The sequence below is a fragment of the Aulonocara stuartgranti genome (assembly GCF_965226115.1).
Source record: "Aulonocara stuartgranti genome assembly, chromosome: 15".
In the NCBI taxonomy this organism is placed as follows: Eukaryota; Metazoa; Chordata; class Actinopteri; order Cichliformes; family Cichlidae; genus Aulonocara; species Aulonocara stuartgranti.
Genome location: NC_138951.1, coordinates 20,541,943 through 20,565,279, shown reverse-complemented (window position 1 = coordinate 20,565,279; position 23,337 = coordinate 20,541,943). Strand labels below are relative to the sequence as shown.

At 38.9% G+C, this 23,337-nt stretch overlaps 1 protein-coding gene across 3 annotated transcripts in view; it reads right to left on the bottom strand.

Annotated features, from left to right (window-relative positions):
- Window positions 1-23,337, bottom strand: part of ncoa1 (nuclear receptor coactivator 1) — a gene marked incomplete at its 5' end in the record, with an annotated part of 98,754 nt that overhangs the window by 58,832 nt on the left and 16,585 nt on the right. For all 3 annotated transcript variants that reach the window (XM_082504907.1, XM_082504906.1, XM_082504908.1), the window contains one exon: window positions 3,950-4,172. The remainder of the gene's footprint in view (window positions 1-3,949; window positions 4,173-23,337) is intronic.

Sequence of the window (23,337 nt, the reverse complement as noted above, 5' to 3'; positions counted from 1 at the left end):
TTGTTACGCACAAGTCTACCGCTGTTTACAGGCTGTCGGCCGCTGTTTTTTTCCCTTTTACATTCTTCCGAAAAGAAAACCTCATTTCTGCTGTTCAATACTGAACAAATTTAAACTTTTTAATATTATTCAAAATGCAAAATGCTTAGCCGTGTGTCTAATAAAACCGCTGTAACGTCAGAGGTAATGTTCATTAATTAATGGTTTTCTTTCGTTTTTGATGTACTGCAGAATATTTTTATAAAATCCCAGGCCAGGAAAATCACCTTCATGTTTTTCTGTGTTTTATCTTCAGCTACTTTGACACAAAGGCATCTGCTGTGATGCTCACACCTTGGATAAAGTCTTGCGAGTGTCAGCTTCCTTTTTATAGATACAAAAATATGTAAATGTTCTGATCTGAATTATACTTCTGACTGTCAAAATTTCCCAGATTTAAATCGAATCGAATCGAATTAAATCGAATCGTGGATCGAATCGATTTGGGACCTTGTGAATCGGAATTGAATCGATTCTAGAAATCAGTGACGATACCCAGCCCTAATGTCAACCACCCTATATGGGACAACAACCATAACAACAACAACAGCTGGTTACAGCTAATGTTAGGCTTAAATTCTACAAAAATCCAGCTTATCCAACAGGCTATATGTTTGAGGTGACTTCTGCAAAAGTGTAAAATATTGCAAAATATTTCACTGAAAAGTATCAATTTTTTGCTCCCAATTTATTGTCTAGTGCTGGCATTCTCCACATATATTATATAGTGTGTACAAAAATGTGTTCATACTTGCACTGAAATGCAAACTGCCTAGCCTCTATACTACGCATGCTTCCAAATCCCAATGAAAAACCATTAAACATTCAAAAAATGCTGTTGTGGCCCTTTAAGATTCCCTGCTTCTCAACTGAATACCCTGTTAAGTTCCAGCCCATTGTTTCCCAACCATCTGTGAACACCCAGATCCAGGATGTTTACCAAGAGTAAGAAATAACCTTGGACTACACACAGCTCCTCAGACATTATGACGGTTAGCCAGAGATCTTAGTGTATAGAAAGCACAGCACAAAGCTGTTTTTAGAGGTGAGAGACAACCAGAGAATTGCTACCTGTAGTTGCCCTGTTCATTTATGTAACCAAAATATAGAAATATACATTTTCACTGAGATAGACGTATCCTCTCGCTGTTTTCTGAGCAAAACATACGATATTCCTTATCAATCTTTTAAAAGACATCAAATATACCACTAAAACAATATCAGCCATGGACCGTCGGATCTGTGTAACTGCCTTTCTTAGCGTCTGTGTCATTGTTCACCTAATTTTTTCACAGTACGCTTTCTCTCTCAAACACGTTCACTGCCAGACTGATAATTCCACATGAATATTCATCATTTATTGAACTCTGCTGGGCACTGTGTAATTTGGCGCGTGAATGTGGGTGTGTGTGTCCTCATTTCAACTTGTGAAACGCTATGGGAGGCCTCCTCAGACATGCTGGGATGTTCAGAGCAATGCACTTCATTGGCCTGAAGTTTTTTTCTTCTCGTTCTCGCTTCTATAAACTATTAAATCCAAGTTTAACTAACTTGTCTTCTTTAAAATTAAATTGACAGGTTATTAACTATGTGTGGAGATGGCAAAGACTGGAGTCTTTCAAGTCAGCCATTTGTGCATTGTCTGCATACTGCAGAACTTAAAATAAATGACTTGCCCTGCAAAACTGAAAAGAACAAAACGCAAATCAAACCAATCTCACAGTGCATTTACACCTTATAAATAAATTCAAACAAACACCTACAGTGACAATATAATTACGATGGCACTCCCGAGGTTTTGTGGCAAATCTCACACTTGGGTCCTTGATTTAAATTAGATTTAATTCACCATTTTACTGCTAACAAACTATAGTTTGCAGGGTTTTTCCTGCACACAAGTAGTTTAATTTACTCAAGCCAAAATATATTTTTGGATTATAAAATGAACAAAATTAAGAGGTACCGTATTTTCACAACCATAAGGCGCACTTAAAAGTCTTAGATTTTCTTCAAAAAGTGCGGCGCGCCCTATAGCGCAGTGCGCCCTGTGTGTTGTAAGGAGGACGTAGTAGAGAACACCATGAGAACGCTAAAGGGTGAAGTGTGTGTGTTGACTTTATTGCACATACCTGTATAAAAGAACAGGTATGTGCGTTATGCAGGACATCGTTGTTTTAACAACCCTGAAAATGGCAAAGAGACACGCTTACGAAGCACAGTTTAAACTGAAGGCCATCAGCTACGCGGAGGAACATGGAAATCGAGCAGCGGCGAGAGAATTTAAGATTAATGAATCGATGGTTCGCAAGTGGAGGAAGCTGGAAAACAAGCTCCGGCAGGTCAAGAAGACGCAGCAGAGTTTCCGCGGACATAAGGCGATCATCGAGCAAAGAACGAGCGGGAGAAGCGTTTCGACGGTCACCATTCGGCTAAAAGCAGTTTCACTTTCACTTTTTATGAAACGGTGCCATTTTTCCATCCGGACCAGGACTACGGTAGCGCAGCAACTTCCAGCGGATTATAAGGAAAAGCTGGCCATCTTCCGCTCCTACTGCAGCAAACACATCGGCGACAAACACATCCAGCGATGGATGACCGATGGAGACCACAGTTTAACCAAGAGTGGAAACCAGCGCCGGGCGAGTTACGCCACAATTTGCCAATGGATTGTAGATGCTTGGGCTAACATGTCTGCTGGCACTGTTGTTCGAGCTTTCGCAAAAGCCGGCATCATTTCCGAGGAGCCGCACGGCACGGAAAGTGACTCTGACAGTGAAGAAAGTGAACCTGGCATGTTTGATGAAGATTTAGCGCAGCTGTTCAATTCAGACACAGAGGATGAGGACTTCAATGGGTTTGATTGATGATAAAAATGTGAGTACCAAACTTTGTTTTGCTCCTGCTTTATTTTTAAATACGCACACTTGTATGCTTGTGTGTTGTTGATGATGACGATTACTGGTAATAAAAATGTGAGTAAGGTACCGAACTCAGGTTTGCTCCCGCTTTATTTTTAAATACGCATACGGTACTTGTATGCGCCCTATGATCCAGTGCGCCTTATGTGTGTGTTAAATACAGTAATGGCACACATAACTGAGACTGCGCCTTTTAGCACAGTGCGTCTTATGGTCGTGAAAATACGGTAAATGTATCTGCCACTCTGGCAAAGGTCTATTTTAAACCAGGATAAACTCTCATTTTCTCCTGGTCAGGAACAGATTTTGAAACAAAAAATGAATTTTCAATGAGGTTATAAGATAATAAAATATGACAAGAGTAAACAGGTTTGGCCTTACATCAATGTACATTGGAGTAAACTAAATCCCATGAATGAATCAAATGCATGGAAGTGGATGCAGTTTTTAAATACAATAGCTCATAACACTGGTACTGAAACACTGATTAATCACCATCAATTTTGATAAGCTGCCATTTTCAAGGAAAAACACCTTTTCAGCGCGATAGGCTGGTTCACCCTCCTAAACTTGCTTATATGTTACTTTAATATTTTAACTAGTTTGGGCTACTGGTGATATTCAATCACAAAAGCAGTTAAGAGAATAATAGATAATAAGAACTAGATTACAAAACAAGCATAAAATAAATTTAAAATAAATCCACGTTCAATACGTAGCCGCTGTGTCTTGCTTTACTTGACCTCAGGTTTGCCACTGCCATCCTACAAACACAACCTTCACCCTTCGTTAGAAGCTCAGTCCAGAAATTAAAATAATCACTAAAAAAGTATTCTAGTCAATAAAGAAAATTACTCTTTCAGTATTCAGTGGGAAATCAATGTTATATAACAGTTTGCTGCAGAACACACAAGTTGTGCGAGGGATCACTCTGGCTTGCAATGAGACATACTGCAGCACTCAAGTCAACGAGTACAGAGCACCGTGCTTACTTGATCTAGGGCTCCAGTTGGTGAGTCATGTGGTGGCTGTGGTGGCCTTGTCAGGGACTGAGCAAAGCTGAGGGAAGGAGGGGAGCCTGGGCGTGAGATCAGTGGTGGGCCAACAGCTTAGAGTCAAGAGGATGGAATGGTGATGGCGGTGGGGTTATGGCTCCACAGCCGCTCTGTCAAAAAGCACCATCCCAGGTGCAGGGAGAAGCCCGTTGGCCTCCAACTGTCAAGAAAACACAGAAAAAATGGACAATCACAATATGTTCATTTGCAATGTAGAAATTAACCTTTCACAAGTTATGCTGTAATATTGACAGTTCTATTTGCCATTTGTTAATAACAGGTCATTATTTTTGAATATTTAAAATACCAAGCAGCATTAAACACAAAAAAAGTGAAAGAACGTGTTAATTGCTAACAGAGGGAATAAGTCTGTGTGACATGGTGAGACTAGATGCTATTACAGGGGGAACATGCAAAAGCAATGACAAATGTAGAGGTGAAAAAAAAAACAGGTCCAGGGTGAACTCCACCAGGTACAGCTGGCAACCTTACTACAACTATGGGCTGTTACTTGAGAGTGATTTGTAGTGGTTGATATTTAAAGAATAGTAAAATAGTGACAATGTTTAAGCTTAATCATATGTGATCTGAACATAACACCAATACCACTGATGAAGTGAAAATGATTTGATGATATATTTTTTCTTTTTTTTTGTCATATAAGTAAATATAAGTTGAGTTGTAGCTTACAAGCTGCACCAAACACTAATTTTCAGACTGTTTGTTCTACTCTTATGGCACATTTATGCACACGAAGTCACTGCAATGAGGTGAACTGACACAAATTTGCACCAGGCATTGTAACTGGAGGCAAATCTGCATTTACACAAGTCGTAGACAGAGACAGAAAAGAAGCGAGGGCCTTGGAGAAAAGTGGCAAATCGTATATCTCATGATATTCTGGGGAAAAAAAGCCAATAAGAAGAAAGATAGCTTAAGGGCCGATCAGCTAAAACAGATTGGTTTACACAGAAGAAAAATTAAGGGGCAGTGCCAAGACCTTGTGTAAGATAAATAAGGATTATTTTGAACTGTAAATCATGCAAAGCTACTCTACAAGAGTTTAAGAGGTTCATGTTGAAGGAAACTTTAGCATTTCCATGTAAAAGTGATAACAACCCCGAAGAAAAGACTACATTAAATGAGATTTCCCCTCACTACTACCAAAAGACTGCATCTTATAAAAGAGCAATAAAATTGTTGGGCGAATTCAAAATAGAAGCTTCTATGGAAGACATCTGGAGAATTAAAAACAACCCACACCAGCTGCAGGGCTTCATTCATTAAATATATTCGAAATATTTAGGTTATTTCACTGTATAACCTAAGAGAAGCACAGAAATCTACTTTAATAATAACTTAGAGCACACACACAGAAGATAAATCTAAACAGAATTACTTGCCCCTGACATTTGTGTTTCTTGCCTTGACATCCGCTTCATAGCTGCTCACAGCTGGCTGTTAACAACCCAGCAGGTAGGGACAGACTGATCACAGTAAAATCTGCGCACCATTGTGTCGACTTCGGTGGCTTTACATCTTGTAATCATAACAACTCGTCAACAAACAAACTGAGAACACAAATAACACTCAGACCGTTAAAATTCCCTACATTTAAATCCTTTAAAGTAATTCAGTAACTCAGAACTAAAAATCTAAAAACATGCTTAAAATATAATGGAAGAAAAGGTTTGAGGTGGATTATTCTGGTCTATATTGAGATTATTTAACATCAGCTCATTTTGGAAACGTGATGCATTAAAGGAATACTTAAAAGAAAATGGGACTTTCCTAAATTAAAAAAAAAAGGAAAATAAAACATGAAACATATGGTATGTGTTTGACTTCATTTCCTTTATAGCACTTTCCACCCTCCCCAAAAGCCCAAACTCACTCCACAAGTTTAGTTTAGCTCAAAATAAGATGACAGAAAGAGAACCTCTGGTCAACAGGACCAGCAAAACCAAGGAGTCTGTTTGGAAACATGTTGGGTTCAAGGAATCCAAAAGTTCCATAAATGCAACACTCGAATCATCATGTCAAAACAACTGTTAGTCCAGTACTGACCAAAAAAAGAGAGGAAAGAAGAAGAAGCAATTATGATTCTTGCTATAATTGAGGTCAGACTGAGGCAAGTACAAAAGCATGTAGACCATCAGAAGTTCAATGTCGCCAGTATCACCATCTATAGACAACATTCGGTCACTATCAAGTACTTGTATATTTATTATCACATGCACCAGGTCTGAGACACTGCTATAGCTGTATTTCAGTGGAACAATGATCTATATTATTTTTCTGTCCTTTTCTCTGATTTCTTGTTAGTTTTACTGACAACCAACTTTGTAATTAAATGAATGATTTATTGACTGTATTGACTTTGAGTCAATGTACAGGAATCTGAGTAGAATGCCTCCCCAGTTTGGCTTTTTGGGTGTTGTGCTCTACAGAGATGACGCCCCTCCCAGACTCAGGGTCTCATGCTAGAAGGATTACATCTCTTGGCTGGCTTAGGAACATCTTCCTGTCCCAGGCCAGCAGATTTGCAAACAGACATATGTATCTATAAAGTAGGCTCAAATTAACCAGTCTGATGACCCGGGGCCAACAGTGGTCCACCAAAACATTTGATTGGAAAAGTACAATTTATATTTTTGATTCCAAATTACTCCATAGGTTAAGGTCCCTTGCAGATTGACTTGTCTTTAATACACATCTAATGGCACTATGCAGAAACACTGAGATCTATTGTTGGATTTGCACTTATTATAAGACATTATAAGATGTTATTAAATGGCTTTACTAGTCAGGCACACTTTAAAACTCCTGATTTAAGCTTAATACACTGGTTTAAAGGGAAGAGGTGTGGTAGATTTATATCACAAGGCAAAACAACAGCATCACAGCAAAGAGTTTTATCTTGATGATCATGCTTTTATAATTGCTGGAAGTTGCCCGATAATAAATTTTTTATTGTTTCCTGTTTAGTCGAGGAGGGCACCTTAGTGCAAGAATTGCATTTCAGAGTTTTCTCTTCAAATACTGAACAATAAAACGTGGAAAGTTACAAACACTCGTGTTTGGAAGAGTCTCAAGTTTTGTCAGTATTGGCTGGATTTGAACGACTATCTGGATCTGATTCACTGGGTGGTTCTGCTCCTCAGCAGACCCCACTCTGTGCAACAGCAGATCAGTGTCTCAGTCTGGAGAACGAGCTGCTCGGGCATTATGAGTGATTTTCCTGACTATGGGGATCAAACGCAGTATCAAGCTGAATCAATCTGCAGCCAGAGTCTGTGCGGCAACACAGCTCTGCGTAAAAAGGCAGCAGTGTGCTGATTTTAGACGTTAGAAACAGTTTCCTTGTTGTATGTGCTACACAACACGCATTTTATGTAAAGATCAGATAACACATGATTGTTGCCAGGCCCAAACACACCAGCTGATTGACTAGTCCTCTTAATCTGGCTCCTTGCAGTGCTGCAAGAAATTTTCGAACAAGCAAGTCGAAGTCAAGTCAAAGGCCTTCTAAATGCTTTGCATGAGACCTCTCCTGTCTCAGGCTTTTCAGTGTCTATTTAGAGTTTGATCAGATAGCATTTTACAGGTGTGAATTACAGCTCGTCACTGGAACAGCAAAATAGAAGGCGAGTTAACAGGTACATACCCATATTCAAGGGAGAACAATAAAGAGAGAAAACAGAGCTTCAACGTCAACTTTATTTGATCCTCACTTCATCTGGGTTACTTAACAAAAAAGATAAATAAAATTTGCATACACAAGGTTTTTCCAGGCTTATAATGGGTCTTTGGGGGGGGGGGACTACCCTCATCAGCAAGGCTGGTCCGTGTACATTGAATGTAATGAGTCTGCATTACCTTATCTGATGAAGAACATTTCCTGGTACTTCTAACCATCTTACAAAGAAAAGCATTGTTCGTATATCAGTATATAAACCCCTAATCAAAAAACTGGATTAAAAAAATATAACTTTCTTTTGACTCTGACGTAAACCTCTTCTGTTGGGAAAACCCTGAGATAAATCTTTAGCAAGTCTGTGTGTACTGAGCGTAGCCTGGATTTCAGTGTGGGATTTAATTGATTCCAGTAGATTCTAGCTCTCTTTAAGCAGGAAATTTACAGCAATCTAATCATTTTCAGCACAGTGGTTGTACTGGTGCAAAATGACTGGCCAGAAGCACTGCAGACATAGGACAATATCCAAACCAGAACCTTGTTCTCTCCCTTCTTCTGCTTAGAAACTCTTCCTAGCATTCACAGACGGGCTTCAAAGATGTGACGACAAGCAAACCTAGGCTGTTAGGTAAAACGTAACTGGCTGCTTCCTCGCTTAGATAATAACAGGCAGAAGAAAAAAGTGAGTAAAGTTAATGTTAACAGTGTCAATAATCCTCATCCTCAGGCAAGAATCACTGATGTTATTAAGGCGATACTGGGTCTCAGCATGCAGAGGTGTTCAACTATGAACTCAGGGCAGTTATTTTCTTATTGTAATTCTCTGCTATAAAGTTTTAATCTGTGTAGTTCATGTCTCGTTTATCTTGTTAAAAATAGCTTTTAACTTCTGTTAAATTCCTCAAGATTTTCCTTAATTTGCACTTTTCTGATTGGCTGCAGATGTTGCTAAATTGGCATTTATAAAACTCTTGTATATTTTACACAGAAAGACTGCACTGAATGAGGAGCCTTAAAACATGAATGAAAATCTCCTTATCCAATGAACATTGATTTTCAAATATGGATTTTAATGGTAGCATGCCAAAGACTAAAAAGAAAGTGCCAGCTTATAGGAGGATTTTAACAAAAACTTATCAATACCGTTATGAATATGCATCTGGAAACAAGAGCTGTCTAGCGTCATAGCGGATGTCTGCCCTTCACCTTCACACTGACTTCAAGTGTAGACATAATAAAGGGACCTTCAAAAGCACATTTTAACTTGCTCAAGAAGCCAAAACCTTGTCCCATCTAGTGCAGGTAACCAACAAATCAAACTCTTTTCCTACAATAAAGTATTATGACAAACTACTTTATCAAAACACATGAAGGCTATATTTCACACAGTCCTTGATTTCTTTAAGTCTGGTGAACCAGCAGCCTTGGCTTTGGTGGACCAGTAGGCTTGTTTTGGAACAGTGTGCCAGCCTTTCTGCCTCATCTACCAAACGCTTCTAAATAACTACAACTACAAAAAAAAAAAAAAAAAAAGGTCAGCCAATCCAAATTAAGTAGCCCAGAGCCGAACCAATCACAGCCGCAGCGTCACGTCGCGTGACTTGTTACGTACAGCACAAGTGCCAAGCCGCACCTGTGTTTGTTTGGGAAGCAGCCAGCGGGTAATGGAGCCAGCGCGTAATGGAGGAAATGAGTGTGCCGACTAGAAAAATCAACCGAGCGTGACCGAAGAGAAAACAGATGATGGTTCCAACGCCGGAGAGATTGTCGAACGGAAGAGCCATAGAAGTTCCGTAGTGTGAAGGTATTTCGGCTATTTCAAGTCTGACAAAAAACAGAGTAGCGTGCACTGTAAATTGTGCCGAAAGCAAGTCTGGAAATACAATAAACTGGTGCATGCGTCACACTGTGCGCCACGTTATTGTTTCGGTGAAATGAATTTCTACAATACTGTTACTGTTAATTCTACTCTCTGCAGTGTTTAAATGCTTACATATACACACAGTTACTGTCCCTCCACACATACGACTCGGTTCTGCTTCTATGCCCCAGCTTTGTTTACTTTTTCCCACCGAGGCTTCTAGACTTCTGATTGGCCAATATTTCTGCACGGTTAGGAATCTAGCGCCACCTGCTGCTTTGGCATGTTCATAGCAGCGTTTTCCTTCATTTCTGCCTTTATGTGTTGACGGGATTATTTTTTAAAACGAAAACGGAAAATCTCCGTTTTCAAAAATACCCGTGTACGTGTGGACGTAGCCTCAGTGTCTGACTGGAAGCGCTAATTCGTCATTCGGCTTTTGTCAGACTAAAGTAACTGTTAAAACTGTTTGAAAAGCTCAGCTATACAACAAGGAGAGATTGAGAATTTCCTTTTAGTTCTCAGTTTATTTGATATTGACAAAAGTTAGTCAGTTTTGTCTGTTCTTCTGTAAAACAAACTAAGATTTATTTTTAGAATTAATATTTTGCTTCTAAGTGGAATTGACAATTTAGTCTGTTTCGTTTGTTCTATTTTGAAACTTAAACGCTTTAGCGGCTGCCTTTTGTGTAGTTTGCAATATTTGCCTTTATTTAGCTGAAAAAGTCTCATGTTCCTTAAGTACATCTACCCTGTTGAACTTATTATGGGAAATAAATATTTAAAAACAAGCTGCTGATTATTTCACATTTTACTTGTGAGCAACGGCACATTTAAATCTTACAAATATAGTTATTTGGCTTATATCGTGATAGATATCGTTATCGACTGAAATGAAAAAAACATATCGTGATATGAAAAAATCTCATATCGCCCAGCTCTAATTCCATTGTGTAACAATGAAATCATGCCAGCAATCGCACCCATAAGAAAACCAGGCTGACTAATTGATGATTGTTGATTTCTGGCTTAGAAATACTGCTGATGTTACAGAGGGAAAAAAAACTGACTACAAGCAAGAACAATTAAGGTGCTTTTTATCTTGAAGTGAAGATCCTACAACATCTGAGAGAAGCCGAGAGCAAATACTTGGCAATAGTTGGAAGGAAGAACTCACTTTTAATAGGAAGAGACCTCCAGTAGAGCCAGGCTCAGCGAGGCAAAGCCATCTTCCATGACTGGTTGGTGAGAAGAAAGAGAAGGGGCAAAAAAGTACCCAGAAACACCAAACACAGAAAGCCCCACAGCAGTTTAAACAATCAGCAGCATTACTGAGGGACAGCTCAGGCTCACCTGATCCAGTCCTAATTGTAACTTATACAAAAGAGAAGTTTAAAATAAGAGTAATAGAGGGGATGGTGTCTTTCTCCTGAATCAGAACACGAACCAAATTCTACAAAAGGGAGGTCTGATAACTGAAAACTCTTCCTCCAATTCTACTTACAGAAGAAGCACAAGGAAGCCTGCACTCTGAGGGTGGGTCTTGATATGATGAGGCATGTAGAAATCAAGGTATTAGACCCCTTTAGCACAGAAACTGTACCTTCTTTATTACAAAAGCATTACTAAGGTAACCCACTATTATTTTCAAATAATGATACGTTCAGAATCTAAAGGTGACAAGGCTTTTTCCATTGCTGCTCCAAGACCCTGGAACAGTCTTCCTTCATTTATAAAGATCACCTCCTCTTCAATCAAACCTGAAGACCTAGCAATTTTCACAGGTTTTGGATCACTTTGAAACAGGGTCTATTCTGTCGTAGTTATTTAGTTTTGGTTGTTTTTATCTTGTTGGATAATGTATGCATGTGTATATGTATACATGTATTATGTCCATGTGCATGTGTGTGTATAGGCATTTGTATATAAGTGTATTAGGGCTGCCACGATTTGTCGACTAGTCACGATTACGTCGACTATCAAAATCGTCGACGACTGATTTAATAGTCGACGCGTCGTTTGAAGCTTTGTAAGATCACAAAAGACGCAGGAATAAGTGGCAGGATTTAAGAGTGTAATAACGGACTGAAACAGAAGATGGCAGCATTGCATGTACAAGGATGTCAGCTGCCGTTAAACCCCGAAGAAGAAGAAAAAGCAGCTGTGTCCCAGAATTCATAGCGCGGCCCAGCACAGTTTCCAACAATGGCGGCAGCTAGTTAGTTTTAATGTTACTCTTATTATTCTTTCTGGGTCACAAAATAAACGTTTAACATATTTTCAGGCGAGAATGTAGCTGTGTAAACCTCAAATATCGGCTCAGTTTATCAGGACACCACATATTTTCAAAAGCGCTCCGACGTTTTCGGAGACATCTGTTACCCACTAGCTCGTTAGCGAGCCGGGGGCTAGGCTCACTAGCGCCGTGAGAACAGCGGACTCCCCGCAAATCGTTTTCAAACCCACCGCCGTCTTTTGCTACTCAGGTTAAATATATATGAGTCACTTAGATAACTTAAAATGTTATTGTTTGGCTTTTTTTTTAGTATTTTATTTGTTCCTGAGTAAATCAGTTTGTCTGAGATTAAAGTTATAGTTTTTACACAGCTGAATAAACGTCAAGCAGACAGCTGATTATCAGAAGTGTGAGATGCTCCAGAATATACTCCAGTGTCCTGTTATATTTTAGATAGCAAGGAGTTTATTAAACTTCACCGAAACAATCTGCAAATTTCATTAAAATTTAATAAACTATCATCTTGTCTTTATTTTTACTTAGCACAGACCTTAAACACTTAAAGCTGTAAGCTAATGATAGTCATATAAGAGCAGATGCTGCTGGTGCAATAAGCTGTAGTTTTACGTCCAATGGATGATGATCTGATTAGTCGACTAATCGCAAAAATAATCGGTGACTAGTCGACTATCAAAATAATCGTTTGTGGCAGCCCTAAAGTGTATACATGCGTATATACATATGGATGTCTTGTAATCTTTTTATTTTTTATCATTTGTTCAAAAATTTTTACAAATTAAGAAAAAAATGCAAGTACTTTAAACATGCACAGTATTTTAGTCACTTTCAAACCACTATGCCAATTATTATCTAGTCTAGACTTTGAGGTGTGCGCATTTGTGGTTGCACAACTGCACAAGTTCTCTCAAATTAAGCATTCTATTCCTGACTCTTTACAAATTGATTATTGGATTATTTAATAATCAAATTATTTGCAGCTAAATATGATTAAGCTGGAGCTTTTAAATAAATTAGGTTTGATTTGAGTGATCAAAATGTTGCTGGCTCTCGTTAGCCCGTGACTTTTCCCTTTTAAAAACAACGGTGCTTTCTAGATGCACAACATGAGCATAGGCAGAAACTGTAAAGTACAGTTTTAACTGACTACAAACTGGTTCCTGAAAAGCCACCCTCCAACTGAACAGGTTTACCTTTTTTCCTACTTTTTGAAATACTGCCAAAATGCAGGTCATGTTTTCTAAACATGACAGCACACCAGGCTTCAACAGTCAGCCAACTGTGGTTGAGTTAAGTAGGTCAGTTTTGTGTGCTCCATAATGATGCTTCTTGTTGACAGGAAATTCAGTGGGTCTTGTCTTATCTATTAACATGTTTGGGTAAACATGACACTTGACATTGGAGTTTGTGTGCACACATGCACACTCACTACTGACCATCTGAAAACAAACCACAGAAATATGACCATCAGGGGAATCTTTGCTCAGTCTTAGCTAGTGGAGCTGGAGAGGTACCGCAGGGCTCGCAAAATTTCAAAGTCCCTGGTAGCCCTTCGGGCAGGGACTCTTCAATTTTTGGTAGCCCAAAATAAATTTAAGTAGCCCGAATAAAAAAAGAGAGCAATTTTTTGATTGATGTTTTGTTTCCGTTACAATACATTAAAGTATAATATTGTAACGGAAACAAAACATTAATCAAAAAATTGTTGAAACACAAATTACAACATTGTATAAAAATTACAATCATCAACTCAAATATTTGGTTCTAATTCAGTGGTTCTTAACCTTGTTGGAGGTACCGAACCCCACCAGTTTCCTATGTGCATTCACTGAACCCCTCTTTAGTGAAAAATAAAACGTGATTTTTTTCAAATTCAAGACATAGATATGTTTTTTACTGGTGCACAAAATGAGCCGTGCATGTCACAGTGGAGGCTCTGCCGAACCCCTGAGACTAACTCACCGAACCCCTAGGGTTCGATCGAACCCAGGTTAAGAACCACTGTTCTAATTAAACAGAAATTTCTATGAACTTGTAAGAACTGTGTAGGACATGAATCAGTCTGTGTCAGATCCTGAATTTGAAATTTCCACTGAAGTCACGGGTAAGAGAGAGTTTGCAAAGACTGCTAAATTTTGCCAGTGGTAGTTCAGTCTTTGCAAGTACTAAAGAGATTTTTCAGGTTTATTTTTAGTATGTTATTTGCAATTGGTGTTTGTTCCAGGAAAGATATTGCAGACTGAGCAATAATGCATTTCTTGCATTTCTCATGGGTTCTAATGGGGGCCTTTCTTAAAATTACTGGTCCCAGTAACAAAGGCGCTTGTCGACTCAGAAATCGAGGGAAAACCAACAACACACCCGGCAGAACATTATGTTATTTACACAGGTGCACATAAGTGGTCCGCATGTGCGCATTCGCTGTCAAAATAAAAGACGCGCACCAGATAAAAAGTTGCAACGTGCGTTTGCGTACATATAAAAAGCACTGTTTTTGTCCGCTAGAGTGGGATTTTCACGGCACATTCTGCACCACATCTCTGTGCGTTCATCATTTGTTTGAAGCCAGCTCACCTCCTGCAACCACTTTACCGAGAATACGTGCTTCTTTTGTGGTTCGGACTCCTGACATTTCTTTGGAGGTGGAGGAACACCAAAGTAATTGCTTAAGGAAGTCAGACTTGAATTTTGAAATGAAATTATGCCAAACTTTTTTTTTTAGAGAATTTGGCTATATTCCATTCAACACAGTGCAAATGGCTTGTAACTGAAAAACTAAAGGGACCAAAAATGGTCCCAGGGCCTAAGAAGGGTTAAAGGAGCTTCTTTGACATCTTTAAGAGTTCTAAACAAATGTCTGACCTCCAGAAAATCTTATGTACGCATACACGCGTTGCAACTTCTTATCTTGTGCGCGTTTTTTATTTTGACAGCGAATGCGCACCTGCGGACCACTTATGTGCAGCCCTGGTTATTTAGCTCGTCATATTGCAGCCGCAGAAATTCTTTTGTCCATGAAACCATAAAGCTGCACTTTCTTTTTGCCTTATAGTCTGATTTGTCATAACTTTTCCATTTTGTGGTAAGCTTTTCTTTGGCTGTCACTTCTTCACCCTGACCTGTCTTATTTGGCTCAGCAGAACTAAAATATATATCCTGCTGCTTTTACAGACGCACTCACATAAGCTCAGCGATTCTCTGCGCGATCAACCTCTCACATGTTTAAGCTTGCTGCGGGAGATTTCACTTGTCATGTTTGCATAGTAAGCTAATGATTGATAAGACGATGTCAGAGGAATTGGTGCACAAATTATCATCACTCACAGATCAGTACTGTCGCTCTCTATACACAGTTCGCGCGATTGCAAAGTGAAAGCAAAAAACAAGCGCAAATTCAAACGCGATTTCAATATGTCACATATTGACAGTGGCTCACCGATGCCAATGACATAATTACCCAGCTACATTTCTGAAAGAATGCAAAAGCATTGACATATAATTTTCCTTCCTATGATAGTCCGACGGGCAGGGCAGCGATAGATTTTGGTAGCCCGACTGGAAGATTTTGTGAGCCCTGTACAGGATATCAAAATCAAACTTAATTGGTATAGCATCTTTTGTGCAGCTTAGCAGTTCAAAGTGCTTCCAATGAAACTGATAATAGGCAGTAGGAAATTTTTAATTTCCTTTAGTACAATAAGAATGCATCATTTGAGCAACTGAAGATAAACAATGTTAAGATGGAAAACTTGTTTTCCTTATATGTATTAATCAAAAAATAATTTAAAGTGCACTAAAAACATAGCAACTGTCTTCAACTCAGAACGTCAACCTTCACGTCACATTAACATTTCTGCACTGAATAAAGACACAGCTTACTTGCAAGTGGGTAACACCATTACCAGCATTTATGCTTATACTATACTGTGTGGTATGTTTGAGTTAATTTGCAATTTTGCCACTAAAACAGTAGTTTTGTGGTGTTTCTTCCTTTAAGTCAATGCAACAGATGGCAGCAGGGAAGAACTAGATGGAAGTGCACCGGAGAAAACCATGATACCAATCACAGTCGTTGTAGGCTGCATCGACGCAATTTCGCTAGATTTCCAAGGAGGTACATTTCAGTTTACATCCAAGTTACACCGCATGTACGATTAGGGCGGTATGATCTCAAATCAAAATCAACTGAACATTTTACCTCAATTACAATTAATGAACTATGAATTTTAAATGGACCCCATACAAAGCAATCTGATCCTGACATGTTTACATCTCAAGTGTCTGAACAGAAAAAAAATCATTTTTAACATCTGCAGAATAGTCCAACTTTCGATAAACAGAAGTAGTAGTTGTGAAAACCAAATGTGCAAACCCATCACTGTCTGGATCTCTTCTTCTATTGTCACCTTGCTGCATGCCACAGTTTTCAACCAGCATAACTCACAACCGACACGGGCCAGATTATGTTGATAAGAGATCTAATTCATTTCCAATTAATTGTCCAGTCCTAAAACAGAGTTTGGTTATGATCTTTTGAGGATGTAAATTTAATGCACAAGTATAAATCTCACATAACAGTGAGTAGAGTTTTTCACAGTCAAAAACACACAAAGGGAGGCAAAAAGCTGAGAAGAGGACATCAACTACAACTGCACTCTCATTTCAAATCAACCGCTGGACAGCCAACAACTGACTTCCCACATTCTGAAATGATATGTCAGTGTCATTTACATTTTCTAAATCCTAAATTAATTTAGTGATAAATAATAAGAAGCAATAGGGAAACAAGCTAAACGTGTTAATCAATAACCCAAATGAAGTCACTCTGACCATCAGCAATTCCCCAAATCATTGTCTGCTGACATTAAAAGAAGGCACTTTCAGCCCTACTTCTAATATAATTTACTTTTCAATAGTCTTAAAAGTTATAGTGTACAGAGAGTACATACTCACAAACTGTCTTTAAGCTGGGATTTGTGAGTAATCACTACTGAAAAACATGCCCTGCATCACACAGCGAGTGGTACTTTCTTCACTGCTATCAGTCCAGTGTTGCCTTTTTTGTAGGTATTGCTCACTGCAGTCATCTCTGGCTTTGTCACCAAACTCGTTTTCTCCCTTTTCACACACACCATTTATCCATCAAGTGCATGCAAAATGCTATGGCACTGGCAGGTTAACCTGAGATTAGAACCACACCTCAGTGACCTGCATTTCAGCTGAATGGGACAAAAGGGAGAAACGTAATGGAAGGTGGGCAAAAAGGAAGAGAACAAAGCTGGCTGGATACATATTTTAATAACAGGTAGAGCCAATATGCAGAACTGACTCCATTTAAAGACCAATGAGTGACAAAACAGAACTATCAAGTAGAGCTGGGCGATATATCGAGTTTTTAAAAAATATCGATATATTTTTATACGAGATATAAGATGTGACAATATCCTTTATATCGATATAGTCTATGTTACGTTATAATTATACTTGTGGAGCCGCAAGTTTGCCTCTCTTTCGTCCACTTTCGTCTTTACGCAACGTTACTCCGCCTCGCCTCTCCTTCACTGAACACAACTCCCCCTCCTCCCCCATCGCTTCACCTGCAGGAAACGACAAGATGGACACGGCAAATCTCCATTAACGAGTTACTGCGCATCGCCCCGTGCGTGGGGCTGGACGGCGTCAACGTGTTAGCTAGCTAACCACGCTAACGAGCTAACCACGCTAACGCCATGCAGACCAGAGGTGCTGCACGGACTAAAATCCTTTCATTTTCTCAAAAGTTGACAGCGTGCCTTATGTATGAATTCTGGTTGTGCTTGATGGCCGTGAACCGATTTTATGTGGAACACGGCGCTCAGCAATCTGTCAAAAAATGTTTTAGTACGACTTTGGTAAGCTACGGAGCTGCACCGCTTGATGGATTGTCGGAGCATTACGGCTGAGCCTCGCGGAGTGATACGTACTGTGCTTCAACGTAATATTACCCCACTGTGTATAAGGACCATAAATGGCACCTGTTAAGAGACGTGGTTGTGAAGCGGATTTCAAACTCCAGGCTGTCAGTCACGCAGTACAAGTTGGGAACAGAGCAGCTGTGAAATCTGTCTGTCTTTGTTATTGTGCTCAGCGTCTTTTAGTTTACATTTTGACTGCACAATTGTGAGCTTTTTGCTATGCACAAAAACAACATTGTTTTCTTTTATTTATGGAGCATTATTATTTAATAAATGCTCATAATTTATTTTTGAGTAAATTTTATGTACATCTGCTCTATGTTAATAAAAGTGCCTGTGTGACATCTGGGACACAGCTTTGACTAAGAACTCTCTTTTTGTTCTTACTTTATGTCTTTAAAAATATATATCAAGATATATATCTTATATCGCCATCCAGCTAAAAAATATCGAGATATGAATTTTGGGTCATATCGCCCAGCCCTACTATCAAGACAGAAAAAAAAACGTGTAGAAGCAAGCATATTATATAATTGATAGGTGGGTTATGCCCATTTCAATCTGTATTCTTATAACATTGCAATAGTGCTTACATTTTAACAAAAAATATAAGTGGTGAACAGTCAGGGTGATCAATAAAATGCAAGAACTCATACACTGCAACTACAACAGCAAATATTTTATTTACCAAGTACTTTGTTACAAATATGTGATTAATATACAGGTTTTCTTCCAGAAAAGTTGTTAACCCGGGCAGCTTAGACTGGCATGGGGACTGAGGTGTGTGGGGCTGCGGGTAATTGAATGTATCCGCTCAATTACTGTTGCACTATCAATCTGCTGTAACGCTAACTGAGTTGCACAGATGGATGAGCAGAGATGTGTTGGTACATATCTGAACGCACAGTGGATAGAGAGAGAGAAATAATTGGGGACTTTATTTCAAACTTATTTAGCACTAAGGTCCAATGCGAATTTTTAAAAATGGTTGAAAAACCTTTCAGCTACAGCTACAGCTAGAGCTGGGCGATATGAGATTTTTTCATATCACGATATGTTTTTTTCATTTCAGGCGATAACGATATCTATCACGATATAAGCCAAATAACTATATTTGTAAGATTTAAATGTGCCGTTGCTCACAAGTAAAATGTGAAATAATCAGCAGCTTGTTTTTATTTAAATATTTATTTCCCATAATAAGTTCAACAGGGTAGATGTACTTAAGGAACATGAGACTTTTTCAGATAAATAAAGGCAAATATTGCAAACTACACAAAAGGCAGCCGCTAAAGCGTTTAAGTTTCAAAATAGAACAAACGAAACAGACTAAATTGTCAATTCCACTTAGAAACAAAATATTAATTCTAAAAATAAATCTTAGTTTGTTTTACAGAAGAACAGACAAAACTGACTAACTTTTGTCAATATCAAATAAACTGAGAACTAAAAGGAAATTCTCAATCTCTCCTTGTTGTATAGCTGAGCTTTTCAAACAGTTTTAACAGTTACTTTAGTCTGACAAAAGCCGAATGACGAATTAGCGCTTCCAGTCAGAGACTGAGGCTACGTCCACACGTACACGGGTATTTTTGAAAACTGAGATTTTCCGTTTTCGTTTTAAAAAATAATCCCGTCCACACATAAAGGCAGAAATGAAGGAAAACGCTGCTATGAACATGCCAAAGCAGCAGGTGGCGCTAGATTCCTAACCGTGCGGAAATGTTGGCCAATCAGAAGTCTAGAAGCCTCGGTGGGAAAAAGTAAACAAAGCTGGGGCATAGAAGCAGAACCGAGTCGTATGTGTGGAGGGACAGTAACTGTGTGTATATGTAAGCATTTAAACACTGCAGGGAGTAGAATTAACAGTAACAGTATTGTAGAAATTCATTTCACCGAAACAATAACGTGGCGCACAGTGTGACGCATGCACCAGTTTATTGTATTTCCAGACTTGCTTTCGGCACAATTTACAGTGCACGCTACTCTGTTTTTTGTCAGACTTGAAATAGCCGAAATACCTTCACACTACGGAACTTCTATGGCTCTTCCGTTCGACAATCTCTCCGGCATTGGAACTATCATCTGTTTTCTCTTAAGGTCACGCTCGGTTGATTTTTCTAGTCGGCACACTCATTTCCTCCATTACGCGCTGGCTCCATTACCCGCTGGCTGCTTCCCAAACAAACACAGGTGCGGCTTGGCACTTGTGCTGTACGTAACAAGTCACGCGACGTGACGCTGCGGCTGTGATTGGTTCGGCTCTGCGCTACTGAATTTGGATTGGCTGACCTTTTTTTTTTTTTTTTTTTTTTTAAAGAGGACAAGAGCGGCGAGGTCTATCGCGGTTTCTTTCTCTATCGAGTAAAAGTTATATCGCGATACATATCGTTATCGTTCTATCGCCCAGCTCTAGCTATAGCTATGAGGTTCAGTGGATTTAGAAGTTAGCAATTTTAGATGTTAGCAGTGAGTTAGATAACTAGTTAACCTTACGCACCATGATTGAGATATCACGAAGCAAAAAAACAAAACAATGACCAGCGAGAGAGTATCGAAATATGGTTAACGTACATGAAAGTAATCAATGCAATCAGACAGACAGTAACCAAAAAACAAAATAAGACAAAAAGAGAAAAACTATGCAAGTAAAACACGAAACTACGCCTTGAAAGCTCACTGGCAGTAAAACCTGAAACGCTTTTCTGAACTGAGAAATGTCTGTCATATTTCAGGTCTGCTTATAGAACAAAAACGCTGGATGTGCATCTGAAATTAGTGAGGGTGATCTATGCAGCTACCCATGGAAAACTCCAGAAACTAATTCGTCATCAAACAATCTTCTTACCATACTGAGGTATGAAAACCCATCAATAAAGGTAGAAGCTTGAAAAGATTAGATGTTCTGTGGAAAACTTTTAAAAGTTTTCTGCAATCACTTTGCTTCCTGTGAACTAACTAAATGTTATAGCTTTTTCTATGGTGGTATCACGTTAGGCCCAGCGGGGAATAGCCTGGGCTTGAAATACACTAGCAGAAAGCCCACTATCATCAGCCCCCTCAAAAGTGAGTGTCTCATTCTGCTGATGAACGCTAAATCCCCCACCTAGGACTACAGCATCACTACACGCTCTGTAGCCGCTGTGACTTCTGAATAACACGACACCAAACAGTTCTTCATCTACGGCAGGGTCTGGTTGATGTGACCCTGCAGCTCACAATAGGTTTTCCAACATAACCAGGACCAAAATAGTAGTTTTCATATTACTACCCCAAACTTCCATTACTGGGTCAAAAATGAACCATATTCATTTCCTGTGGAATTTCATGGGAAATTCTGATTCTTATCAACAGTGACGGCCAGGAATGGATATTTTGTGGACCACAAAGAGTGTCACACCCTAAGATTATTTTACACAGCAAGAACTAACAGACAGCTTTCATTCAGCATTCAGACAGTTTATTCTTAGTAAATATGTAGATTAACAACCTGTGCCATTCAGGGGTAGGTTCAAACTAGGGCAGGGCAATATGGCCAAAAATATTTATCACTATATATATTTGAAAATTTGCGATAACGGTATAACTGATGATATAATTGACTAATAATAATAATTATAATTCAAAAATTGATTGATAACTCCACAACGTTATTAGTACAAAAAACCTATCAATGTATTTTCACTTAAACAAGCAGCTGTTTTTTATGTGCATTAAAGTTATGTAAAAATTTAACAGTGCAAATGCAAATTCCTCGCTGACAGTTTAACCAAAAGGGATTTCCAGTGGAAACCGGCCGACATATCCTGAGCATAACCATGTATAATATCCACAAAACTTAGAAAGAGGTTATACACACACAATACGGTAATATTATGTTGAAGCACAGTATGTATCACTCCGCCAGGCTCCTGCCTACGATAGCCGTAATGCTCCGACAATCCATCAAGCAGTGCGGCTTCGTAGCTTACGAGAGTCGTACTAAAACATTTTTTGACAGATTTTCGAGCGCCATGTACCACATAAAATCGCTTTGAGGTGAGTAAGCACAACCAGAATTCATACATAAGGCGCACGGTTTTTCAGAAAAATCAAAAGATTGATTTTAAGTGTGCCTTAATTTCTGAAAACAGTAATAACAACAGTATACCGGTATTACCGTGAACAGTATGATATGGCCCAGCGCTAGTTCAAACTTCTACTAGGGCTGCTCGATTATGGCAAAAATGATAATCACGATTATTTTCACTGAAATTGAGATCTCGATTATTTGAGGATATTTATTTAACCCTTTAAGACCTACTATAGAACCAAGTCCGCCAGAGCTTATATTATTTTTTTACATGTTGTAGTGCCATTTATGGGAGCATTTCAAGTTGCTATACAACTGTTATAGCCCATATTTTAATAATATGTATGCATTAAGTCCATAGTAACTACATTAATTGCAAAAAAGTGCAATAAACTACAAAAAAATGTTTTAATCGTTTTTGTTTGTTTTTTTACATATATTACTTGGAGAAATTTAAGAGGTTTATCCCTCAAAACTTTAAATACAAAAAAGTTGCAAAAAATAGTTTACAACAACAGGAAATTTATTTTGAGTGTGTTCATAGTTTTATTTTGGACATACACCAATTTTTATATACTGCAGGAAAAACGAAAAAACAATCCTATGATGCAAATTTGCAAAGAAAACAGCAGGTGCATCAAAATAAACTATTTCCAGCAGTGCAATTTGAGTTCCAAGCATCCCAGAAACTATTCAGAAAAGTCAAACATGACCAGTATAGGCTTTTAAGGCATCGAATTTCCCAGAGGAACCCACCCGAGGGATTAATAAAGTTCTATCTTATCTTATCTTACAAGTAAAAAACTACATTTCCGCGAAAATGACGTCACTTCCGGTTTCGGCCAGGAAATGGCGGACATGCGACAGTTCGCGCTGACGTCTGTTTCACTGTGGGAAGTGTTACGAACAGCTGATCGGATCGGCAAAGCGTGTTTCTGGAATATTATGTTTTTGTTCCTGCAAGAGCTTTTTATGCAATTTTTGCAAAGCTTTATGTGGAAGGAAACCGTGACCGAGGACAAGCTGATGGCATAAGATGTAAGTACAACTCCTCCGGTTTCATATGCAAAACAAATTATTGCGCTAGCTTACACGGTCCAGGTTCTACAGGGATTTAAAAATAGTTACACAAAACGGAGCGTGCTGCTCTGACCGGCTTTAAAGGGTTAACAATGACTTTAAAAAATAATATAAAATAGTGTGCAACACCACTGAAGTTTTTTTTTACCTCTCTTTTCAACCAACGGCAGTCACTCTCCTCTCCAAATAACTTCTACTTAGCTTTCCGAGCTTCCCTCGGGTCCTCTTAATCAGCGGTCTCCAACCTTTTTTGCGCCACGGACCGGTTTATGCCCGACAATATTTTTACGGACCGGCCTTTAAGGTGTCGCGGATAAACGAGGGAGGGGCTAATAATCGGCTCACTCATTTTTAATGATCGTTGAAAGCCCAGATCGTAATCGTGATTAAAATTCGATTAATTGAGC